General features: G+C 36.8%; 1 pseudogene; it reads left to right on the top strand.

Moving 5' to 3' along the window:
- The window catches only part of LOC102773759, a 25076-nt pseudogene extending 6009 nt beyond the window's left edge, over positions 1-19067 (top strand).
- The last annotated feature ends 593 nt before the right edge of the window (positions 19068-19660 follow it).

Here is a 19660-nt window from a genome sequence, read left to right as displayed (position 1 = left end):
AACCCAGGAACTCCCCCCTGGTGGTCAGTGCGCCACAGGGGGGGCGCTGCTCAACCAGAAACTGGGTTCACGGCTGGCAAGCGCAGCAGCACCAAGGAGCAATAGCGAGCAGGTGGATGGACACCCCCCACTGGGGTCCCAGACTGCTAGAAGGCACAGGCCGGGTTGAGGGACGTGCCCTCCCCACCGAGTGCACAAATTTTTGTGCACCGGGCCTCTAGTTATATCAATAAAAGCAAAGAAAAAGCAAATAGCTATTTGGTTGAATTATTTTTATCTAAATATTTGTTAATTAACTCACCAATATTTTATAATTCAAATTTATACTTCTTACGTAAATACATTATTAGATATACATTATTTGCATGTAAGATAGAGAGTGACTCTTATACATATGTGTATAAAATTGGGGGGAAAACTAGAACTAAAACCAAATAGAAAAACAAGGAACCAACAACTTCAAATATATTTTTAGCAGGCTCATAAAGCAGCACTGAGATCATTTGGAGACATATTGTCCAGATGCCAACATTGAGGCTTCTACATAAAGCTGTTAGGAGGAAATGATAGAAATCCTCCAATGGCGAGGGGCAGTGCTACCCCTCAGTAAGCTAACTTCCACAGCACAGCAGGTGGAAGCATTAGGACACGCTAGTGTAAGTGTGTGCCTGTATGTCTATGTGAATATGGGAAGCTTTCATGTATTGTCACATTTCACTGTGCTGTTGAAAAGAAATGATTAGTGGAAAACATGGATTCCAAACTGACCATACCGATATTGGAAAAAACTTGACAGAAAAGGTATATAAGGGTCAACTGTTCCTAATAGCATTGGATGGCAAATGTAGCTTTGCATTTTGCTAATTTAATTAAAGTCTGAATCCATAATGACCAATTTTAGAGTAACTTATTATGTATTATTAAAATGAGATACAATTCTCTCTTTATAAAGTAGATGTCCAAAGGAAAAAAATTGAAAACAATGTAAAATAGGGAAAGCAGGACAGCTAGGTAGTTTTTATCTCACATGTCATGTATTCATCCATGTACTCATTAATGTATTCCTTCAACAAATATATATTGGGGATGTACTATTTGCCTGTTTTAGTCTCTGGGGATAAATTGGTGAAAATAGAATCTCTGCCCAAATGCAGGTAGAATAATTCAGACAATTAGCAACTAAACACTTAAATATATAACATTGTTTCAAGATAGAGATATAAAACTGATGGGCAGGACGATTTTGATAGGGTGGTTATGAAAACATAGTTTTAAGCAGAGATAAATAATGTGAAAGAAAGAACAATGTAAATAACCAAGTAAAAATATTCTAGGGAGTGAAAGAGTAGGAACACGGACAAAGAGATTGGTGTCCCTGAAACACACTAAGCTGACTTGAGCCATGGGAGAAATGGAGAAAATCTGTGATGGGGTTAGGGCATTACATAGGGGCTGGATTGTATTCAGTCATCTAGAGCAAGGATTTTTAAAACACCTGACTATTTAGTCAGAGGCACTGATCCCTTTTCCCTAAGACTGTCAATAAATAAATAAATAAATAAATAAATAAATAAATAAGACAGCCAACACAACAATAGCCATCTGGTGTGAATGAATCAAAATTATACCTATTTTTGTCAGATCAGCAAAAAATATACTTTTGGGTGTGCCACAGAATTTTAATATTCAGTTTATGTGTGCCGTGAGATAAAAAAAAAGATTGAAAATTGCTGGATTATATTAGAGTTTATACAAGGGTGGGCAAAAGTAGATTTACAGTTGTGAGTACACAAAACACAGTTTATTCTCATATTATTATCTATTAATTATTGCATTGTTTATATTACAACTGTAAACTTACTTTTGTCCACCTGAGTATTTCATGTAATGTGATAGGAAGGAATTAGAGGTACATAAGTTAAGATGGACCTAGAGGGTATTGTGCTAAAAGTCATATGAAACAATTTATTTTTAATATAATTTTAACTGAATTTTTTGGGTGAAATCAGTTAACAAAATTATAGTGGTTTCAGGTACACAGTTCTACAATACATCATCTGAATGCTGCATTGTGTGTTTGCCACCCTAAGTCAAGTCTTCTTCCCTCACCATTTATCTCCCTTTTACCTTCTACCTCCTCCCACCACCTTCCCTCTGCCATCACCTCACCATACTGTTACCTATGTCCATGAATCTTTTCTTTTTCTCTTTGCTTAATAACTTCACCCTTCTCACCCAGCCCACAATCCCCTCCCTTCTGACAGCTGTCAGTCTGTTCTCTGTAGCCAGCAGTCTGTCTTCACTTCATTAGTTTATTTTGTTCATTAGATTCCACATATAAATGAAATCACATAGTACTTGTCTTTCTCTAACTGGCAAAAGTAAAATGAGAAATTAAATCCTCGTATGGAGAATGGCCTATAGAAGGCAGCATTGAAGTCAGGGCCACCAGTCAGGAGGCTGTTGGCAGTACACATGACAACTGGAGGCAGTTTCCTTATAGTGCTATCCTTCCTGACAAAATCTGGTTTGCACGCTTAATAATCTCTGTGCCCTTGTAGAATGCATTACATTTTTATCTAAATGTCAACTCATTGGAATTAATGGGACTGAATTATCATCTTACTTATCAATTTGGAAACCAATATATGGATATAAGTGTCCTATTCAAAATTTATTACAGTGTGAAGACTGTGACACAGATATCCTCTTGCTTCCTAATCCAAAATATATATCTAACTATACCAAGTGCTAGGGTGCCTACAATAACTTATCTAAGATGCCCTCAATCTAAAGCCTATTATTTTGGAGTATTTATTTATTACATTTATCAACTTTGGTTTAAAATGGTGTCTTATTATCTTGTTAGCCATACTTAATACTGTGCCTCAACATGTTTAATAAGACACCTATGAAAGCAAAAAAAAAAAAAAAAATAAAAAAAAAAAAAAAAAAAAAAAAGAAGTCAGAAGTTTAGAGGATAAAGCAAACTGAATTAGAGAGCCAATTGATTACAAAAATCTGAGCAGTATATCTTTTGTTTAGAAAAGGATTAAAAATTAGAACTGGTAACTAATACTCCCTGTTAATTTAATAGCATATTCTCCTCAGACCCCCTCAATCTCTACCCCAACTCCCTTCAGACTTGGATAACCCAAAGCAAACAGAAAAACCGGAGAAACTGAGCACTGATCTCTTTAGCACAAGCATTTCCATTTTCTTTCTTTCTTTTGTTTTCTGCTACACATTTTGATATGCACAGTTTTCATTCTAATAGTATTAAAAGTTAATGATTATACACACAAGCAAATACACACACACACACACACACACACACACACACACTTTATTAGGCTGCCAAATCATGCTGTCCAGAGGTAACAGATGTTAATAAGTTTCTGTTTATTTTTCCAAAAAATGTTTCATTCCTGTTGTAGTGACATTTTTTAAATTTCTTTATTAAGTTATTACATATGTGTCCTTATCCCCACACTACCCTCCACCCCCTCCCCACTCATGCCCTCAGCCCTCTGTTGTCTGTGTCCATTGGTTAGGCTTATATGCATGCATATAAGTCCTTTGTTTGATCTCTCCCCCTTACCCGCACTCTCCCCTACCTTCCCTCTGAGGTTTGACGGTCTGATCGATGCTTCTCTGTCTCTGGATCTGTTTTTGTTTATCAGTTTATGTTGTTCATTATATTCCATAAATGACTGAGTTCCATTTTTAGTTTTTTGAGGAAAATCCATGCTGTCGTCCACAGTGGCTGCACCAGTCTGCATTCCAACCAGCAGTGCACGAGTGTACCTTTTCCTCCACATCCTCTCCAGCACTTGTTTGTTGATTTGTTGATGATAGGCATTCTGACAGGTGTGAGATGGTACTGCATTGTCGTTTTGATTTGCATCTCTTGGATGATTAGTGACTTTGAGCATGTTTTCCTATGTCTCTTGGCCTTTCTTCTGTCTTCTTTTGAAAAGTATCTATTTAGATCTGTTGCCCATTTTTTGATTGGGTTGTTTATCTTCCTTTTTTGATTTGTTAAAGTGATGCAATGAGCCTTAGCCAATTTGGCTCAGTGGATAGAGCATGGGCCTGCAGACCGAAGGGTCCTGGGTTCAATTCCAGTCAAGATCACATACCTTGGTTGCAGGCTCCTCCCCAGCCCAGGGTGCTAGTCAGGGTGTGTATAGGAGGCAACCAGTAGATATATTTCTCTCACACCAATATTTCTCTGTGTCTTTCCCTCTTTCTTCCACTCTCTCTAAAAATCAATGGAAAAATATCTTTGGTGACAATTAAAAAAAATTGGTATAATGATACATTGTATATATGTGTTTGTATTTTATTAAATGTTCCTGAAGGAAATAATTTTATAATTGTGGGTAAGGATATTTTTGCATGTTATATTTTATTATTTACTGGACGTTTATTATCCCTCTCCAAAATGCTTCCAAAAATAGAATATGATAATTCCTTTCAGAAGATTACCAGATTGTCCAGTCAGTTCCTCTGCTCAATTTTTTTAATCAGATTGTTTGGATTTTTGGTGTTAAGTTGTATAAGTTTCTTAAAGCTTTTGGATTTTAACCCTTTATGGAATGTGTCATTGATGACTATCTTTTCCCATTTAGTAGGCTGCCTTTTTTTGTTTTGTTGATGGTCTTCTTCATTGTGCAAAACCTTTTTAGTTTCATACAGTCCCAAGACAAATGAATGGATGCTCAATATCACTAATCATCAGTGAAATGTAAATTAAAACCACAGTGAGATATCACCTCATACTTGTCAGAATAGTTATCATCAATAAATCAACAAACTAGTGTTGGTGAGGATGTGGAGTAAAGGGAACACTCATGGCAGTAGCCGATTTGGCTCAGTGGATGGAGCCTCAGCCTGCGGACTGAGGGGTCCCAGGTTTGATTCCGGTCAAGGGCATGTACCTTGGTTGCGGGCACATCCCCAGTGGGAGGTGTGCAGGAGGCAGCTGATCGATGCTTCTCTCTCATCGATGTTTCTAACTCTCTATCTCTCTCCCTTCCTCTCTATAAAAAGTCAATAAAATACGTTAAAAAAAGGGGGAACACTCATGTACTATTGGTATGATTGTAACTTGATGCAGTCAATATGGAAAATGATATAGAGGCTTGCCAAAAAATCAAAATCAAATTTCCATATGACCTAGCAAATTCTCTTCTGGGTATTCATTTAAAGAAACAAACAAAAAAAAATACTAATTGAAAAGATATAAGCATTCCTTTGTTCATTGCAGCATTATTTACAATAACCAAGATATGGAAACAACCTAAGTGCCCATTACTAGGTGAGTAAAGAAGAAGTGGTACATACATACAATGGAATATCACTCAACCATAAAACAGAATAAAATCTTGCCACTTGTGACAACATGGGTGGACCTAGAGGGTATTGCGCTAAGTAAAATAAAAGAAATACAAATACTATATGATTTCACTTACATGTGAAATCTAAAATACAAAATAAATTAATGAATAGAACAAAGAAACTCATGGAGACAGAGAACAAATAATGGTTGCCAGATGTGAAAGGGAGTATAGGGATGGGTGAAAATGATGAAGGGGTTAACAAGTACAAATTGTTAGCTTAAAAAATTAGCCACAGGGATGTAAAGTACTGTATAGGGAATATAATCAATAATATTTTAATAACTATGTATTGTGTCATATGGGTACTAGATTTATTTTGTAAGGTGTATAAATGTCTAATCAATATGTTGTACACCTGAAACTAATATATTATTGTATACCAACTGTAATTGGAAAATCAATATTTAAAAAAAAAATATTGCCAGATTGGTGGATAAAAGACATACAAAGTGGAATGAGTAGCAACCAAGGGGGGAAAAAAGATGCATCCCTGTATGGTTAAAAGTTTAAATTGTTACTAGCTTGATCAGTTTAAACAGTGCCATATACAGTGCTTTCATTTGTGTATATTTAACTGATTTTTCATATGTTTAGCAATAACTTTAATTGTTTTCCTGTGAAATCATCCTTCAGACATTTTGGTCAGTTTTCTATTCATTTACTTTGCCTTTAACTCCTTGATTTGTTAGTACTCTTCTATATTAATAAAATAAATATTCTTTCTGTGGTACATGCTGCTTTATACTACAGTGTGAGGAAAGCAAGGAACTGTTTCCTCTTCCATTTATCTCTATTCATCCATTAAGAGCTTGGAATATCTAAAAAGTTAGGAAGGAAATTTTAAGTAGCACTTTATTTTGGAGTGAAAGGTTTGCAAAAATAAATTTCAAATAGAAGCAATGTCAGGCAAAGTCCTTATATCATTTTGAGCAATGTGGAATTTTTGATATGAACAAATCCTCAGGAAAAAACAGTGATGTGATAGAGCCTTTTCTACCAGAATTGTACTTGATGAATATCATCTGGACCTGGAAATGAGTCTAAGAACTCTGAGCGTTAGCCTGCTCCCAAGTTGTAGAACTGAATGAGATTTCCCAAATAACCAAGAAGATAAATTGAGGACAGACACATGAAATACAGATTAATACTGTATCTACATATATCTGTTTTTATTCTAGAAAGAGGCAAGAGAAACATACAAACTTTAAATCAATTGTAAAAATAAAACAAAATCCTTAGTCCCCGGGAAAGGTTACACATTCTACTGATTTTCATACATTAATTCATTGAAATCTGTTTTAAGAAAATAGTGAGGCACCTTCAATAACACAAAATATGTGGTCTCTAAGGAACAAGAGAAAAAAGAAGCCATCTAATTTTTTTCACAAAATTATTTATTTAATGCCCACAGCATACCCAAGGCTCTGGTGAGCATCTGAAAACAAAAGTGAATATAAGCAGACAGGGGTCCTGTGTTCAAGTAGTTGACATAAAAATAATAAAAATGATCAACTTTTTTAAAAAGACTACATTAAAATTCTGATCAGTAGATGGTACTATAAGTGCATGAGCATAATATAAAAAATGTTTCCTGACAAAACAAAATTGAGTTAAGCAAGCATCTAAAGTAAGAGTTAGAATTAATTAACTAAATACAGTTGAAGAGAAATGACATGTGGAAAGGCAAACTTTCTTTTGATTAATGCAAGATTTGCATAAAGTGTTTAAGGAACTAAGAGAAGGCCAGTTAAGATGAGTGCAGAGAATTGAGGGTAGAATGAAGAAGGCATTATGTTAGATGACTGTGAAGAAGTAGTTAAGGATAGATCACGACAGTTATTAAAGTACATAGTAATAACTTCAATTATTATTACGAGGGTACTTTTGTTGATGGGATGATTATTATGCAGAATATTTCCTGTATTATTTGAGTACAGGAAAAACATGCTGATCATTTTTTAAAATGATCATTCCACAATATGAAGAACAGATTGGAGATATGTGAATAGATGATAGCCTATAGTGGGAACAAGAAGACCAGTCATGAAGTCATTTGCATGATGATATTATTAAGAGCTTTGCATGATGATATCATTAAGCTTGAGGAAAATAGAAAGAGTAAGACATTCTTAGGATGTCAAATCAATGAGTATTCATGGTATAAATTATGGAGTGATGGGGAAATAAACCCCATTAAAGTGAGTTGGGTAGTAAATTGGGGCTATGGGAGTTATAGAAGAGAAATAATAAGCTTATAAATAAAAATGTTAAAGATATTAACAGGAGAGAAAATGAGGGATAGCCTAATTAAGGGTTTTGGAAAGAGGGATATGTGTTTAATGATTTTTTCATTATTTTTAAATAATATTTTAGATTTTGTAAAAACAGTGGAAAGGATACAATTGACAAAAGACAAATATAAATGAAGAAAGGAGAGAGAGAGAGAGGAAAAGATGAGAGTGTAAGCTTTCCAAGAAAAACACAATGGAATATAATACAAAGGCACATATATCTGGGTTTTAGTTGTCATGAGTTACTCTGTTCCAGTAGAAGGAGGTGGGATAGAATGTGTTCAGATATAGATGATTTAAAATGGGGACTTTACTTCATCTTTAATTTATAGAAACCAATGGATTAAAAAAATTATTTGAGGAGTAGTTGAAGCAAGTGGTAGGAATAGGATTTTGTTATTACAGTGTAAAATAATTCTTTTAGTCATTTTTGTGCTGTCTGATTACAACAGACTTTAGTGTGTGATTTTGGGAATGAGTAAATAAAGTGAAGATTAGTTTGGTGCAGGGAGTCAATGAATAAATGAGAAGCTCTTGTATTTAATGAATTGTCCACATAAAGATGGAATCACCCATTATGATGGAGAGGAAGACAAGGATCTAGGATAAGGACAAGTAGATAGTAGAACCAAAATAAAAAGTGTCCACAAAAGTATTGTCCAGGTTGCTCAGATGGTTAAAGTGTCATCCTGACACTCCAACGCAGCGGATTAGATCAGGTCAGGGCACATATAAGAATCAACCAATGAATGCATACATAGGGAAACAGCAAAATCTCTCTCTCTCAAAATCAATGAATAAAAATAAGATAAAAGAGCTTATAAGAGAACATAATTTATAAAAAGAACAATAGACTGTAAGCAACAATGAGAAAGGAGAAGAGACATCACTCCTAATTTCTATACCTGAAATCATAATATGTGAAGGAGCAAATACTAATCTCAAAAGCATGTTATAAATCAGTGTAAGCCAAGGAGGCGAACAATTGTTCATAGTAGAGGATGAAAATAAGGTGGGTTTTGCTGGTTATAGAATACCAGTAGCAGAAGTTACTAGAATGTCTGGGGTTTGAGAGAGGAGAAGTTACTTATGTCAGCAGTAATGGAAGACAGATTATTGTGAGGAATGCTGGCGTGCAATAGCTAGATGGCTGGATGTGGAGAAGAGTTTATAATGAAGGTGTGTGTTCCTGTGCGCTAATTGTTGAAAACCTGGATGAAATACAGGTTAATTTAGTCTCATGGAAGGGGAGCTGCTATTGTGCCTAATGGACAGAGCAGCTCTGTTCATTGGCACAGTGACAGTACATCCAGAAACTGCCAACTCTATAAAGAAACACCAATGCAAGCTGCCTCTGGAGCTGGAGTTAGGAGACTCCCAACAGTGCGGGTATAACAAAGATAATGAAAGTGAAGAACAAAACTATTTTTGGATGGGTTGCTATATCTCCTCCAAAGACAAGGGATGGAGTTCACTGAGCTGAGAGAGCATTCTTTGCAGCCATCTACAGCGCTTGCTAAGTGGAGAGGAGGCTGGCCATTCAACAAGCTCCCTGAGGAGGATGTTGAAAGGTCAAGTTCAGCATGCTCAAAGGTGGTATACAATCTGGTGTGTTATAACATATAGTTATCAAGTTTTAAAGATGTTAAGTATCACTGCTATTAATTGGGGGGATGGGGACATTACTCTCCCTTCCTTATTTTCTCTTTCTGCCCTTATTCACCCCCTTGATTTTTGCATGTAGTAGCAACAACATTTATTTCTATAAATGTTGCACAGAGAGGTGTATATTTTTAACTAATCTTTTTTTTTTAATGGTGGTTAGTGCACTCCCACAGGGGAATGCCACTCAGCCAGAAGCCCTGAGCCAGGCTCACAGCTGGTGAGCTCAGTGGCAGTGGCAGGAGCCTCTCCCACCTCTGCCATAGCACTAAGGATGTCCAACCGATGGCTTAGGCCTGCCCACCAAGGAGTGGACCTACACTGGCAGTTGGACATCCCCCAAAGGCTCCCAGACTGCAAGAGGGTGCAGGCCTAGCTAAGGGATACCCCCACCCCACAGTGCACAAATTTCATGCACCGGGCCTCTAGTCCTATATAGTAAAAGCCCAATATGTTAAGTGCCCAGTTGTCCAGTCAGCCATTCAACTCATTAAAATGTAATATGCTAATGATATGCCAAGACAATTCAACCGCTCGCTATGACATGCACTGATAACCAGGGGGTAGACAGTCGACTGATCAACCAGTCACTATGATGTGCACTGAGCACCAGGTGCAGACACTTCGACTGGTAGGTTAGCTTGCTGCTGGTGTCCGGCCGATTGGGACTGAGCGAGATGGGCCAGGCATACCCTGGAGCCCTCCTGTGGTCCTTTCCAGGCTGGCCAACCTCCCACATCCCTCCCTGACCCTGATCATGCACCAGTAGGGTCCCTTGGTCTGGCCTGCGCCCTCTCGCAATCTGGACTGAGGGAGCCCCACCCCACCTCCCAAGTGCACAATTTCCGTGCACTGGGCCTCTAGTAAAGTAGATAAAATAAACAGCTTTTTTAACTTTTATCATCAAACATTTGGAGAAAAGTTTTGTAAAAGTTATTTTTAGTCCATATTGTATCCTAATCAGAAATTTAGAGTGTTTTCTTAAATAAGTATGTAATTTATATCACATTCAAATTAAAGGCTTAGATTTACTATTTTAACTTATCTGAGCAAGATTTCTATAATTCCTAGGAAATTTAAGGGCCGGGGGGGAGATAACAAATACAAATTAAAAAGTTGTATGATGGTTAGCCCAATGCTGGATTAAGAATGAAATTGTACATGAGTTGGGAGTGACATTTTATATCAGCAGATAGAGAACATCCTATGCTGTGATCAAATGTTTATTTCCAGAAGTGAAAATACAAGCTATAATAAGTCTTTGAATAGGAAGAAAAATAATACCAACACAATATAGATTTTTAACTCAGAAAATAATAACAATAAACCAAAAGAAAGAAATGTGAATGTAAAATATTCTCAATTGTTCTTTCAGGATTGCTTAGTCAACAACTCTTTAGAAATTATGATATAGTTCTCATTGTATTTGGAAATAGTAATGAATAATTTTAAATGAATATATCGGTAAGTATTGGTTTATATACCTCTCCACCTGTTCACACACTTTCCTTGGTAAAGCAAAGGTAAATATCAGGGGCAAATTGCGGCAGATCTCTTGACATATTAACCCTTTTACACATGTTCAGTGAAGCTGTGGCAGTGACAGGTCCATGCTAGAGCAAAGAATGGAGATGAGTCAAAGCCATCTCTTTTATCTCTTATCTGTTTTTTCTGGGTCTTTTCTAGATGTCAGGAATGAAGTGGGGGGATTAAAAACAGACATGACATTTTCTCTTATACTGTTGACATTTTAAAAAGTATATCAAAATGCTTTCTTAGTCAGAAATATCTATTCTAAAATTAAAGCACAATATGCCATTTTCTAAGTGACTATATAAAGAATATATGGTCTTGTTTTCTTCATATGTAAAATATCATTAAATGTTGTATTATAAATTACTGCTTTGTTAACTTTTACACTGTCCATAAAGTCATCTTCTCAGAAAGGACGGTGGTATACAATGAGATGTATGGACAAGTATTTTAACTATTTTGAAATTATTATTAAGTATGATTTCCATTAATTTATATTGAGTACCTTTAATCTGCAAGCATTGTGCTACTTGCGGATTCCTAATACATAGAACACAATTGCTCTCTCAAAAAGTTCATTAGTAATGCTGGAAAAAGAAAATAAACATAACTTTATTAAAATGAAGTAAGCATGAATAGATTTCTTAGAGGAAGATGAAAATTCGGAAGATTGGTGCACTTCTGTATTTACTTTATGAACTGCTATTATTTTAGGGAGTGCAGAAGGCAGTATTATAAGATGGCTCCCCTAGATTCCCAATCCCAACTAGGCATACTTTTCTCCCAGTTATTCAATCAAATGCAAATCTAGATACTTCTTGAAGGTTTTGTAGATATAATCAATGTCCCAAAATAGTTGACCTTAAGACAGGATAACTATCTGAATGGACCTGACCAAATTATATAAATGCTTTAAAGGAAGACAACTTTTATGTAGCTTGTCACAGAAAAAAAGTCAAAGAACTATACTCTAGCTGCCATTGGAGAAAACAAATATTCATGTTGTGAACTACCTATGGGATCACATGACTGGGAATTGAATTATTTTAGAATAGAAAAATAATGTTACCTAATTAATCAAGAAATAAATGAGTCAGCATTTTAAGCAGTGGGACTTAAGTGGAGAACTTATGAGTTTTGGTTAGAATGGCAATAATTAAATTTATACGAGCTCAAACTGTATTATATTAAAAAAATGCTAAAACTATTTATCAGGTGTTATTTTAGTAAGTTAATTAATACCTAAAACTATCTGGGTATGAACATGAGATTTCTCAATAGATGACCCATTCTTGTGGATCCTTCTTTCTTGAATCTGACATCCATTAATTCCTTTTCATATGAATTTCCTGGATTGGTACAGTCTCATACCTGGATTGATACTTCCGGTATGAGACTGTAGTATCATATCTCTACTTCAGTCCACAACAAATATATTTTATCTTGTATAAAGCTGTTAGGAACTTGGATTCTAAGTGTTTATGAACTGCTGAAGAACAGGAAAATTGTACAAATGCATGCAGTTATTTTGAAGAGAAATGTTTCTTATCTCCTTATAAAATCTCAACATTTTAAATGAATCCTTGACCTAAATATTAATCACAAGTTCTGCCTATTCGTCATGCCAATTCTCTGATCTAAAAAAAAATGGGCAGTTCCTACTGCTGACAGTTAGAGATTTTGATATGGCCTTCTTTTTAGCTTTTCTAGATCATGAGGTCTGATTTCAGGTCTCCTTTTCCTTCAGCTGAAGCTATGTGTGGGTTCAGACTTAATGCCTGTCACTGTGTTCTGTGGACACTATAATCTGACTAACTTGCTGAATAGGCTTTTAATCCTTACTGTAGAATTGTTTGACGGAGTCCAGTTTTGTTCCTTTCATTTGTGAAGATCCCCTCTAACCTAACACCTGTACAAAAGACCATTTTATCCAACAGGAAGAGCTATTCCGATTGCTTCCCAAATCCAGGAGGCTGAGAATTCTAAAAGCTAACTTTCATTATTACTACAAGGCGTGCTCTCATTTTAGTTATGACCACATTTAAAAGATATTGTTGGATGCCCCAACATTCCTCTGCACTTTCCATTAGCTTCGGAGTATATTCAAGATTACAGCCAGTTAGTTTTAAATTTGGAGGAGATCTTGCAAACCAAGTAGAGCATAGCTGTTGTACTGCAATAAAATCTGTCTGACAGATTACACTTCCACTGTCCCTACCAGCACTTTCTTTCCCATGTCCTTTTCACACAAATGTATAAAGTCTATACCTCTAAAAAAGTAAGTATAAGAGCCACCTTGTTCAATACCTAAAAAACTTATGAATAAAAATCAGTGATTTCTGACATGGTTCAAAGTTTATTGTCTCTGGAAAAGAATGTTTAAAAAATTATTGAAACTGGGAGAAGTCAGTGATCTTAAAACATAGCAATATTTCCAGTGAATGTCTCCTGTTCAAACATATCCTTGAAGTAACTGTTTTGAGCATCAATGTCAATGAAAAGCATTCTGTCTGCTGACTCACCAAAAGAAGTAAAATATATACAACCATGTTATTACATTGTTAAACTAAACAAGAAAAGGAAGAGAGAATATATAGAATCACTATTATTAGACATGAATTAATAGTCATAAAGAATTTGAGACTTGGCAGGAAGTACTGAAGATATTATTCCTAATATGTCAAACTTGCTAGGAATATTGAAAATAAGTGATTTTGGTGTTTTAATTATGTCACTGAGTAGCAGGTGGGAAAATACAGTGAAAGAGAAAACTGTATAAAATACTTAGATTAAAAAACTAATTACAGTAGTCCTCTTCTAGCATCTTCTAATATCTTGTAATTTTTATCTGGGATGATAAAGAGAAAAAAATGTACTTCATGCCCTAGCTGGTTTGGCTCACTGGATAGAGCGTCGGCCTGGGGACTGAAGGGTCCCAGGTTCGATTCTGGTCAAGGGCATGTGCCTTGGTTGCAGGCACATCCCCAGTAGGGGGTGTGCAGGAGGCAGCTGATCAATGTTTCTCTCTCATCGATGTTTCTAACTCTCTATCCCTCTCCCTTCCTCTCTGTAAAAACTCAATAAAATATATTTTTTAAAAAAGTACAGAGTCTATATTCTCATTTTTTATTTGTAAGAAAGGAAAAATAATAACAACCTGTTAAAGTAATTATACAAATCTAATGGCTATGAAGAAATTTTTACAGTGTTGTATCAATCAAAGTCCCCATAGGGACATTGAAAGTTCTCTTAAAATGTTTAAGATGGCTTGTAACTCTGGGAATGAGAGAACTATGAAGTCAATCTGAAAAGAGTGAAGTATTACCAAAAACAGGAGAAACTACAAACTTAAAGTATATGATAAAGTCAGAAGGTAGTGATACTGGCACCTAGGGACTGGCTGAACCAAAGGCTTCTGGAACCACTTAGATCCTGTCCAATCAGAGCTGGAGCCAAGGGGAGGGGTGTGTGGGACCTGGTATACTTACCTTGGCTTTGCCCTTAATTTACCCTCTAATTTTTCACCACTGTTTCCTATCAGCTTAATTCAGCCAAAAGTCTGCTGCTCAGCAATATGGCAAATGTAGCTAGCACCAGAAAGACAAGGACTGGTTTTGAGAAAAAACACACAGAGGATTGGTTTATGGTTCCCACATGTGCTTGGTAAAAGGTGCATCTCTGATATCTGCCATTATTTAACCTAATGCCATTCACTTTTGAAATATTTAAAGAGCCTTGTATGCTCCAAGGAGTATGCCTTGGTAAATTAGTCCCATAGAAGGTTAATAAATGTTTATGTTAAGAAAATAATATGGCCCAGCCAGCATGACTCAGTGGTTGAGCAGCTACCTATGAACCAGAAGGTGAATGTTCGATTCCCAGTCAGGGCACATGCCCAGGTTGCAGGCTGGATCCCAGTGGCAGGAGGGAGCCAATTAATGATTCTCTTTCATCATTGATGTTTCTATCTCCCTCTCCCGCTCCCTTCCTTTCTGAAGTCAATAACAACATGTTTTTAAAAGAAAATAATATGTGTATTTGCTCAAACAAATGATTTTAACAAAGTTAAATAACACAGTCTATTTCAGGATTTTCAGAACTTTATTCTGAATGTTACTCTTATAAAAGGTGATTTATTATTTAGTTTCCCAAACTTAATTGGCCTTGGGATCCTTTCTCCTTCATTGAAAATTTTGATAGGACTGGACTATACCTATGCTCCTATAAAACCTTTAATAGGGTTTATATAATTTACATAATTATAATATTCTTTGTTTATATTTATGTTACTCTTGTGACATATCACAGCTAACACAAAGAGGAAATATCAGGACCAGGAACTCATTTAAAATCATATTCTGATTCCAAATTCTCAAACCAATCACTGGTATTAAGTTCCAGCTGTTTCAAAACAATTGATGAACACACATAAATTATTCCAGGAATTATCATGGGCCCCAGACTGTCAGATCCCAGTGTTGATTATATCTACAAAGTCACATTTAAGTAGAAACTGATCCTGACATCTTGTTTTCTCAGCCTCATCTCTTCCCATTTCCCAGTGCCACACTGGACTACTTTCCTTCTCGTCACCCTCATCATTACTAAGGATTCCAGGGATTTTGCCTGCAGTTCTCACCCTGTTGAAATGCTCTGGCATCCTTTGCACCTGCCACAAATCCACCAGCACTTCCATTCTCAATTCAAATGTGTTATGTTTTGCAAAATCTGACCAGATGTCCCTTCCAGAAAAATGAGTTGCTCTTTCCATTTAGCTATGATTTACTTGTTATGTCTCTATAATGCTTCCTATCACAATGCATCATAGTTGGCTAGATACTTGTCTGTCTCCTCTGATCTCATACAAATCCTAAAGTTAGAGATCACATTTCATGCTTGCATATAGCCTCAGTGTTTTTGCACAGTAACAGGACCTTTGTAGCGAATCAATAAACGTTTATGATAACGAGTTAAACTCTGACCCATAAAAGTATACAAATAAAAAGAAAAACATAGTTTGGAAATTACTATTTGCTACATTGTCTGAGAAACCACCTGAATTATTAATTCACATTGTACGGGAGATCATAACCTTGGTCTATACAACATATTAAAATATTTTTCCATGGGTAAAATCATTCAGTCCTCAATCTCCAGTAAGCAAATTCGCTATGCACCCCAATACTTCTACTTTGGTATTCATCTAAGTGCTTTCCCTCATGTGTACAAATGGATAACCCTCTGTTTTACCCCCCAGGCATATTCAAGCTTGAAAAAGGCTATAGTAATCCAAAAAGAGAAGTGTATGCTATTCATTCCAGCAAACCATGGCTATCAAAGGAAATGCCAAAGGGCATTATTCATTAAAAAATGAATTAACAAGGCTTTCTGCAATTTTGCTGCAGATTTTTCTTTTACAAAAGACTGAAAGAATGCATGGCACTGGACCCCAAAGCAAAAAAAAAAACCACAAAACATTCTGGCAGCTATTCAAATGCAAATTTGGCTATGCTGAGTGTTCAGGTGACAGTTTGGGTGTTTATATATTGTCTATCATGGTAACAGCGAAACGCTCAGACAATCTAATTAGGTTATTAAAATTATCTGTTTGAGAGACTAGCTTGATCTGAAAAGCTTCTATAATAAGCTACTTTTGAATGGCAGAGAAAGATGTATCAGGATCGCTTTATGTAAAGAGAAAACTCATGAAAAAATTCAAAATAAAAAAATAAAAGACACACAAGACAGGAGTTCATTTGGTCAAAAATTATTTACAATTTCTGTGGAGTTATTTAATTATGAGTTGAGATTATTTTACTTTAGTCCATATATTATGTGGCAAATATGTGACTCTCCCTTACCCTGTATTAGTATTTGAACCATTCCTATATTACCAATTCACCTTGTTTATCATGTGTATCTTTCTATGTCCACATCATTCTGAGTGCCTCCTAGTTTTCCACTGCCTGTAATCCTCTCTGCTACAAACATCTCTAGAAATTTTAATGGTGTCAACAGTAAGTAGAAGCAAAATCTTAAGCATGATGGTTGCTACCTGCTGCCTGAATGTCAGAGAGTAAGAGTTATGACCCTTAGCAAAGCTATAACCCTTTATAGGTTTTTCCCAGAGATATTTCCCTAAAATGCTCAGTTAAATAAACTTCAAACACAATTTTATTTCTAGTAAGACGGACCTCTACTTCCGCCACTCTTAAGGAATGTCTTTTCCCAACCGCTAATACTGCACAAACCATATAAATAACAACAATGAGCCACTAATACTTTCTTGTTAATTATTATAGCTGAGATCATTTGTCCACCCATCCTGATTTAGAATCAGCAACAACTTCGAAAATAAAAAATATATATTGAGTCTAATATAATTTGGACAACAAAAACAAAATGATAATTCTTATATTTTGTTTTTCTTTTTTTCTCATCCTTTGTAGAAAGAGAAACATTATAATAGTATTTGAATAAGAAAATTCTAACATCAAGGATTTATTTTCTTACGTGAAGTTGGTGGTGCTGTCTTTATTCTATTACATATAGAATGGTAGGAAAACTTGAAATTTATTTGCGTGAAAATAAGTGGAACAAATTTTTAGAGTATTTTAGAGTAAACTGAAATCAGGTATCATTTCTTATAAAAATCTTATTTATAACTAGGGGCCTGTTACATGGATTTGTGCACTGGTGTGTTCCCTCGGCCTAGCCTGTTCCCTCTTGCAGTCCGAGACCCCTCAGGGGATGTCGGACTGCTAGTTTCAGCCGGATCCCCCTACCTGGGCTGCGGGGATCAGGCCAAAACCAGCAGTTTGACATCCCCCAAGGGATGTAGTAGGGCATGAAGCCGCTGGCAGCCAGGGAGGAGCTTGAGCTTGGGCTAGGCGCTGCACCACTCCCACTCATTCTGGCCCTGCTGAGCCTACTGCCACTGCTCAATAGCGGCGCCCCCTGGAGACAAGAAAGGCTCACTCCGCATTAGCTGTGCTTGCCTTCTGTGAGCCCAGTGTCTGGCACCTGTCAGTCAGTTGAGCACTGTTCCCACTGTGGGAGCGCACTGACCACCAGGGGGCAGCTCCTGGTCAAAGCAACAGGTCAAATGCTCGACTGGTCACTTAGGGTTTTATATATAGACTTCAGCAATTCCCACATTGTAGAGCAGACATTTACCTTTGCAGAGTAGGCACAGAAAATATTGTTAAGTAAATGAAGTTTAAGCAACACTATTAATAGCAATATTGAATCCATAAAAAGAGAGGAGCATCGTGGCCGCAAAGTAGGTACCTCAGTCATAAAACATCCAACTAAGGTGCCCTCCAGGCAAAACAACAACAACAACAAAAAATCCTGGGAAGGCATCAATGGAGGCTCAGGTTTTAAGAACCTATGACTTTGAGAAAGAGGATAAAAAATATCTGAATGATTCAGAGGAGGATGTTATTGACATGAAGTCTCTAGTAATTAATAAGCATGGGAAGAAAAGGACTTCTGCAGGAATATTTGAAGATGTGTAAGGGTGTGGGGGTGTAGCGTACAGAGTATGCTGGAAAAATTTGAAGCTGACATTAACAAGGCTCTTCTTACAAAGGGAAAAATCAAGCAATGTATACCAGGGCTTTTCTCAAAAATGTAACCAGAAAGTTTATCATATTTGGAAAGATCAACAAGATCAAAGGCAGTAACTCAACCAAGAATCTCCTCAGCAGATTCTGACTTTGATTCAGCAGTAGGAGATAATGTACAGAAAGCTGAGAAACAAGAAGATAAACTAGCTAATTTATTTGTATAGCAACAAAAGGTTTTCCAACAATCTAGAGTTGTTCAGAGCCAGAGATGGAAAACAATTAAACAGCTGTATGAGCAGTTCACAAAGAGCAGGGAGGACTTGGAGAAGAATCATGATACTCTACTCACTGATGCACAACATGAACTTAGAAAAGAAGGGGCTATGTTGCAAAAACAAATTATGATGGACACTCAGCAGTGGGAGACAACAAGGTTTTCCAACAATCTAGAGTTGTTCAGAGCCAGAGATGGAAAACAATTAAACAGCTGTATGAGCAGTTCACAAAGAGCAGGGAGGACTTGGAGAAGAATCATGATACTCTACTCACTCATGCACAACATGAACTTAGAAAAGAAGGGGCTATGTTGCAAAAACAAATTATGATGGAAACTCAGCAGTGGGAGACGAGTGTTCGGAACTTCAATTCATGTTATTCTGATGACTCTTTGAAGGAAGAATTTGAATCGAAATAATATGATACAATTATAGCATTAGCTAAGAGGCATGTAAGTCTTTAGAGTGGTTTAAAAAGGAAATTATAAAATGCTAGAGGCATGGTGCATGAATTCATGCAAGAACGGGGTCCCTTGGGGTAGCCTGCGGGATCAGGCCAAAACCCGCAGTTCAATGCTGCCTGCAGAGCTTCTACCTGCTGCTCCCACTCATTTTGGCCCCACTGTGCCTGCCACAGGCTTGCGCCCAATCAACTGTGAGCCCTGCATCTGGCGCCCTCCTGAAGGGAGTGGCTTGCGGGATCAGGCCAAAACTGGCTCTCTAACATCCCCCAAGGGTCCCAGATTGCAAGAGGGTGCAGGCCAGGCCGAGGGACCCCACCAATGCATGATTGGGGCTGAGGAGGGAGCACGGGAGGGTTCCATGGCATGTCCAGCCCCATCTCACCCAATCACTATCGTGCTGATCAGGGCCAGCTGGCCAGGGAGGGACACGGGAGGTTGGCCATCTGGGGAGGGATTGTG

This window comes from Myotis davidii, unplaced genomic scaffold (genome assembly GCF_000327345.1).
Source record: "Myotis davidii unplaced genomic scaffold, ASM32734v1 scaffold31, whole genome shotgun sequence".
In the NCBI taxonomy this organism is placed as follows: domain Eukaryota; kingdom Metazoa; phylum Chordata; class Mammalia; order Chiroptera; family Vespertilionidae; genus Myotis; species Myotis davidii.
The sequence above is the reverse complement of the archived record's forward strand: the minus strand, read 5'-3'. Positions and strand labels throughout refer to the sequence as shown.